This window comes from Orycteropus afer, unplaced genomic scaffold (genome assembly GCF_000298275.1).
Source record: "Orycteropus afer afer isolate SDZICR_OR568_19922 unplaced genomic scaffold, OryAfe1.0 scaffold00049, whole genome shotgun sequence".
Taxonomy (NCBI): Eukaryota; Metazoa; Chordata; class Mammalia; order Tubulidentata; family Orycteropodidae; genus Orycteropus; species Orycteropus afer.
In genome coordinates, this window is record NW_006921636.1 from 3,220,621 (window position 1) to 3,227,681 (window position 7,061).

Consider the following 7,061-nt stretch of genomic DNA (forward strand, 5'->3'; position numbering starts at 1 on the left):
CACGTGAAAGCTAGACAATCAATAAAGAAACCAAAGAAGAACTGATGCCACTTACGGTGTTGGCTAAGAATACTGTATCTCCCATGGACTGCAAGAACAAATATGACTTGGAAGAAGTACAGCTGGAATGCTTCTCAGAAGCCAGGATGGGGAGACTTCATCTCAGGGATTTCAGACATTTTATTGGGAGGGACTAGTCCATGGAGAAGGACATCAGGCTTGGTAAAGCAACAGGTCAGTGACAAAGAGGAAAACCCTCAGCAAGATGAATTGACACAATGACTACAACAATGGGCTCAAACGTAGCAATCCTCTGAGGATGACACAGGATGGGGCACTATGATTCAGAACCTACTTGACAGCACCTAACAACAATATCAGAGAGTGAGAAATTTAATTTGTTTGTCACAGCCATCCACTGTGGGATTTCTGTTATACTAGCAGTAGATAGATTTGGGTTATGAACCCAGACATCCTAGTACAAAATCTTAACAATATTTTCACTCTCCATTTTCTGTCTCTGAGACTTTACTGATTTTATAGAACCAAAAAAACCAAACTCATTACCAAGTCACAGTGATTCCAATTCACGTGACTCTATAGGACAGGGTAGAACTGTCCCAGAGGGTTTCCAAAGCTGTAATCTGTACGGAAGCAGACCGCCACATCTTTCTGCCATGGAGTGGCTGGTGAGTTTAAACCACTGACCTTTTGGTTCATGGCTGAGTGCTTAACAATGGTGCCATGGATGTTCTTCGATGGTTCCTCGATTTTATTAATGTGTCTGATAACAAGGCATCAAGACACATGATGAATAGCCCAGATCCCTCTTCAAGAAAGGCCTGACCACTTAACTGTGGGCATATGGTCAGTAGCCTCTAGCTGTCTGCTCTTTTGGAGGTGGCCTCAGCCATAGATTGCTGACTCGGCTAAGGCCACACCCTCCAGGTGACAGAACCAGGTGAGGCATAAAGGCCTGGCCATTTCCATTCATCATGGAACACTCTGATGGCCAATATCTGCTTCACAATGCACACAGGGTTGGCCAAGGCTCTGGCAGATCTGTATTTTCGTTTTCCTCCTTCTGGTGGCCTAGTGATCAAAGCATTTGACTGCTAACCAAAAGGTCTGTGGTGAAGCCACAGCCACTCTATGGGAAAAAGATGAGGTAGCCTGCTTCTGTAAAGACTTATAGCCTTGGAAACTCTATGGGACAGTTCTAATCTGTCCTGTAGAGTCACTATGAGTTAGAATTGCCTCTATGGCAGTGGGTTTGGTTTTTTGGTGTTCTCCCTTGTCCAATCCTGCCTCCTCCCCTCTACTTATAAGTATTCATCCCAATAAACATTGTATACCCCAAACTCTCTCAGAGTCTGCTTCTAGAGATCCCAACCTACAAGTATAAAATAGGGAACAAAGCCTGGTCTCCAAGACAATTCTACTCTAAGGGCCACTCACAGCCATTCCATTCAAATGGCCCACAGAGCTTCAGCCTTTGAAACTACAGAAAGGTGGAATCAGGCAAGAAAAACAAAAGTTGGGTTGTGGAGTAGACAGATCTTGTTGAGACCTCTAGCTCAGCCACTTTCTAGCTCTGTGTTGGGCAAGCCAGGTAACCTCAATGAACCTTACATGAAAATTAAGACTGATCTTACTTCACAGGATCAATCAAAACAATGCAAAGAAAAATCATGGCACAGTGTGCAAAGGTTCATCACATTATCCTGAGACCTCCTCACCCATTATAGATGACTAGGAAAGGTCATTCGTGGCATGTGGAAAATGCTCCCTTCCCCCAGACGACTCCATTTCCCTCTTCCTAAATGAGAGCAAATGTCACTCTTCTCCAAAGGTCTCTAAAGTCAGCAGCCCCAGCAGTGGCAGGAAAGCAAGGGACATTGTTATTCTTGTACAGTAGAGATGTAGCATATAATTAAATCATTAGGAGGCAAATTAACTCCTTTAGCAATACTCTTCTAAGTATTTGTGGGCAAACCCATCAGCATTGTGCCAGTAAATTTTGAAATTTCTTTGCATGCAGGCTGAGTAACTAAGACATCAAAGGCAAGGGGTGAGGTGAGGAGTGCACTGTACAGGTGGTTTGATCTCTATGGAGCTCTGTGAGTGGGGCAGGGTGGGGAAAGGTAGGATGCTAATGGCATGTTGTGACTATAGTTCACAAGCCCTTTGAAAATATAGCTGCCAGTTATTTTAATTTCTCCTACCCAGAGCCAACAATAAAACTATTCTTTACCCAGGAATACCATTACAAAGATTTTAGTGCCCCATTCACTCAGTCTTCATAAACCTTTCTGAATTCTGCTGGATTATTTGTTTTTGGAAGGGGCATAGCTGGTGAGTTCCTGGGTAAGTGAAATGGGCATCTTCCAATGGAAGATTTATTTATTTCTCAGGATTTTCAAACTAATGAATATGACATTGACTTCCATTCTGTAGCCAAATACATATTTATGCTATTGACTCAAATTCATGCTCACCAATCTGGTTGGCTGTCTGTGGTCTTCAATTCACCCAGACTTGAGTGTTTCTTTCAATATGTTGATCATTTATATGATGACCCTGCTTAATCCATTTAATAAAATGTAAACAACACGAAAGTGTATTGGAAGTCAACATAACTCATTATTGCCACTTATACACCCATCAGAATCCTTAGGGGGGTGCCTGACCTGATTGGAGGTTTCCTCCAGAGTCATACAATAATTTTAGCTGTGAAAGGAAATTTTATGGCATGTAAGATTAGCCCACACTAATGCAAGGTCAGAAATAATAGAATCAATAGGCAAACTCAATACTGTTAACATTTTGAGAAAATTACTACCAGAAAACAATGTCAACAACAGATTGAAACGGGTCTCCAAAGTCGTCCCATTGATTTCCTTTCACTTGGGTGGCAATCTGACTCTTTCTTTTATGCAATATGGAATTTTTTAGCCTTTTTTTTTTTTTAGCTCCGCTTTAAACATGGAATATTTCTGTTGTACTTTTTATTTTTTTGACTGATATCAACAATACAAGTGTCAAAAAAAAATTTGGTTATGGTGGTTGTCCATAACTAACAGAATATAGAGACTTATTCCATCACATAGAGCTTCTGGTGAGTCTTTCATTTAGGGCTCAGTTGATAAATTCAGGAGTTATTTTAATTATAGCAATGCACCCAAGTGCAAATGTAAATAGTTCCATTAATAAATTACCAACTGCATAAAAACCTTACACTGGAAACTCATGGACTTGAAAATGGCTTTATATTAGCTATATTATATGCATTTTAATCATCCTTGATGTTTGAAAAGATATTACTGTTGACTGATCCATGTCCTTTAGTATTGATTGGGTATCGTTAGGTAGTCAAGTATTAGCAATGGAATTAACAACACCAACCCACTGCAGACTTTTACGTTCCAGTCTTCTTCCTCATCTAAGTCAAAGGCACCATCACCCCCATAGTCCCTGCTCTGTAACAACATATTCAAGTGAAAATCTTAAGAACTGTCATTAATTTCTTCTTCTCTCTTCCCCAACATCAATTCATCTGCAAATATTGGTAGTTCCACTTCAAAATTCTGTCTTGACTCCATCTGCTTAACCCTGTCTCTGACACCACTACCTTGGTCCAAGCCACCATATTTTCCTGGTCTTCTACTGTCCATTTGCTACCCAGGAGGCCATAAAGATCTTTTTAAACACACACACTAAAAACATTCTACTCCAGTTTAAAGCTATTTCATAGGTGCCCATTGCATTTAAAATAAAATACAGCCCCCTTACCATGGCCTATCTGGCACTACATGATCTGGCCCCTGTCCGTGTTCACTTCCTTATCCTTGGTCATTCCACCCTTAAGGTTCTAAGCTCCAATGCCACCACCTCCTTTTGCAATCTAAAACATGCCAAGTTAGTGACATTTCAAGGCCTTAGCCTGTCTGTTTCTTCTTTCTGGCACATTCTTCTCCCAAACGTTTCCATCACTGCATTCTTTTCTTTATTCAGTTCTCAGTCCTCCTAGAAGAAGAGCCTTCTTTGAACAGGATACCTTTAACCTTCACCTTCATATCTCCCAATTACTTTCATCACCTTCATTCCTTCTTCAAAGAAGCTGCCATTTATAACTTTGACTCCAGTGTGCAAGAAAAAAAGGGAAGAGTACATCACTCATTTTATCTAACTTACATATGTTTGTTCCCAAGCTTCATTCCCACTAATAACAGAAATCTCTTGATTTATCCATGACGACATCACTACTCTTCCAGTTTCATTTTCTTTGGGGTAATTCAACTTTTCCGAGTTTCTCACCAATCACAAGCATTCTTTCCCTCTTCTCAAGATACACTTGAGTGCCAGGGAAAGGTGATATCATCATGGTGCCAGGAAGGCACATCTGGTCCATGAGCTCCCCTTCCATGTTTGCTCCTTCTGTTCATGGTCCTTAGGTATCACCACCTTCCATCCTTACTGCTACTACTGTCATGTACGGTGACCTCTTGTTCAGAGAGCATTCTGTGCTAATGTCCACCAAGTCACAGTTGAGTCTTCTGGGCTCTGAATTGGCACCTGATACTAATAAACATGGACCTCACCATTGCCTGTGGGCATGAAGTACCAGCTCACCTAAACTTCTTTTTCCTGAGTCCAGTCTTCCTCCAGCAAAGTGATTAATACAGCACTTCCACATTCCACCTGGGACATGTAGTTACTTATTTCCTCACCTTTCTGTGGCATATGGAGCTCTGAGAGAGGGCTCAGACAGGCCCCTCAGCCAATAAAGTCACCCTGCCCCAAGCCGTGTCAGATGTACCATTCAACAAAATGCTTCTCCAAGAGGTCTGCATTCTCCCCAGTCTTCAAACTAAATGTTCTAGATAAACTCAAGCCTACAGCCAGGATATTCCTGTAAGAATTCCCTGCCTCCTCTCTGCTCACCACATTTCTGAGCTAATCCTTCCAGACCTAGAAGGCCTTTTCCCCACCTTTTTGATCAGAATTTGTCTTAATTCATTACTTCACCTTTCCCACTTTCTGTTTCACTCTGTGGTCTGTCCACCAACCCTTGGTTCCTGAGATGTGAAAGCCTGGTTTGGAGAATTCCCAGAATAAACTTGGCTTCTGGTAGAAGCCTGACTTTTAAGGTTATCTTCTTACTAAATATCTACTTTAAAACTCAAAGCTAAGACTCGTAATTAGGATAATTAGAATGCAATAAGTGTTGCTTAAGGATTTTTTAATTTTTAAAAAATTGTGAAAGCATCTCAAAATTGCAGAAAAGTTCTAAGTAGAGTAAAAAGACCCATTTTTCCCCCTGAAATATAATCGCAACTTGCTGACCTGATGCCCCAAACACCTTAAAATGTTTTCCCTACAAACAAGGACACTCTTTCACATAAACCTAACCAACCATCATAATCAGGAAATGAATATGACATATTACTCTGGTGGCACAATGCCTAAGGCATTTGACTGATAACCAGAAATCTGGCAGTTCAAACTCACCAGCTGCTCCACAGAAGGAAGATGAGGCAATATACTTCCATGAAGATTTACAACCTTGGAAACCCAATGGGGATCACTAGGAGTTGGAATCGACACGATGGCAGTGGGTTTGGGTTTGGGTTTGAGTTTGGGTATAACTACCATCTAGTCTTCAGACCTCATTCATATTTCTCTGTTTTAATTACGCCCTTTATAGTGAAAGGATTAAGTTCAGAGTCACCCGTTGCATTTAGTTCTCATGTCTCCCACCTCTTCCACCTGAAACAATTCTTCAGTCTTCCCTTGACTTTGACACTTTGGAAAATTATAAAGCAGAGACACTGTAGACTCTCTCTGATTCTTCTGTGGTCATCCACCTTTAGTGTCTGGGAAATAACGTAAGATCATCTGAGGCAGTCATTAAGAGAACAGACCCTAAGACAGGCTTCCATGGCCACATCCTGTCCTCACCACTCCTAGGACTGTATTGTCTTAAGAAACTTAGTCAGCAGCTCTAGGGCTCAGTTTCCTTGATCACACAACAAGAGTAATAATTGTGCTATTTTGTGGACTATGGTGAGAATATGTGAGTTAGTACATGTATAAACTGTCTGGCATCTAGAAAGCACTACACGTTTTCCATTTCCTGCCCCACAGAGCCCAGGGTGGCAGCTCCAAGGCTATTTCTTGAATAAACTATGAAGCCATTTTGTAAATTCTGGGAAAAAAGAGGTTTCTACATTAACGATATGCTTTACCCAAGTGCTGATTTTGTCACCAAGCAGCGATGAATTAAAAAACTAGAACAGGCACTGGAAAAGTGACCACATGCAAACATGTCTTTATTTATTTATTACTGTAATTTGGGGGCAAATTTACAAAGCAGATTCATTCTACTCTCAACAGTTCATGCACATTTGGTTTCATGACCCTGATTTATAATCTCCAACCATAAAAAGCTTTCCTCCTCTCTCCTCCCTGTGACTGCCGCCTTCCTATGCGCTTCTTATCTACGCCTTCCTGTCTGTCCGGCTGCCCCTCTGTGTGAATACTGTCCCTCTGACATCTCATGGCTGACTGATCTAAAGGGTGCATCTCCCTGGGGTACGTGTTCTGTTTGTAGGTCTTTTTATTGTTGGGCTGAGAGCCAATCCATGGAAGTGACTCCTGTTCTAGGCCCAAAGGACAACCCGGGGCCATAGTCTCAGGTGTTCCACTGGTCTCTATCCGACCAGTAATTCTGGTCATTTTTGTGTTTCTGAATTTTGTTCCACATTTTTCCTCTCACTGTATCCAGGATCTCTAATTTTTATCCCTTTCCAAGTAGTTGGCATTGGTAGCCAAATACTGTCTGGTTCTTCTGGTCTCAGAGTGATGAAGGCTGAGGTCCTTACTGTCCATCACATCTTTGGACTAATTATTTCCAGATGACTTTGATTTTCTTCACTCATCTTTGCTCCAGATACAAGGAGACCAATAGTTGCATCTTATATGACCTCCCAAAAGCTTTTAAGACCCCACTTGCTACTCACCAAAATGGGATGTGAAACAAGATTTTTTTTTTTTTTTTT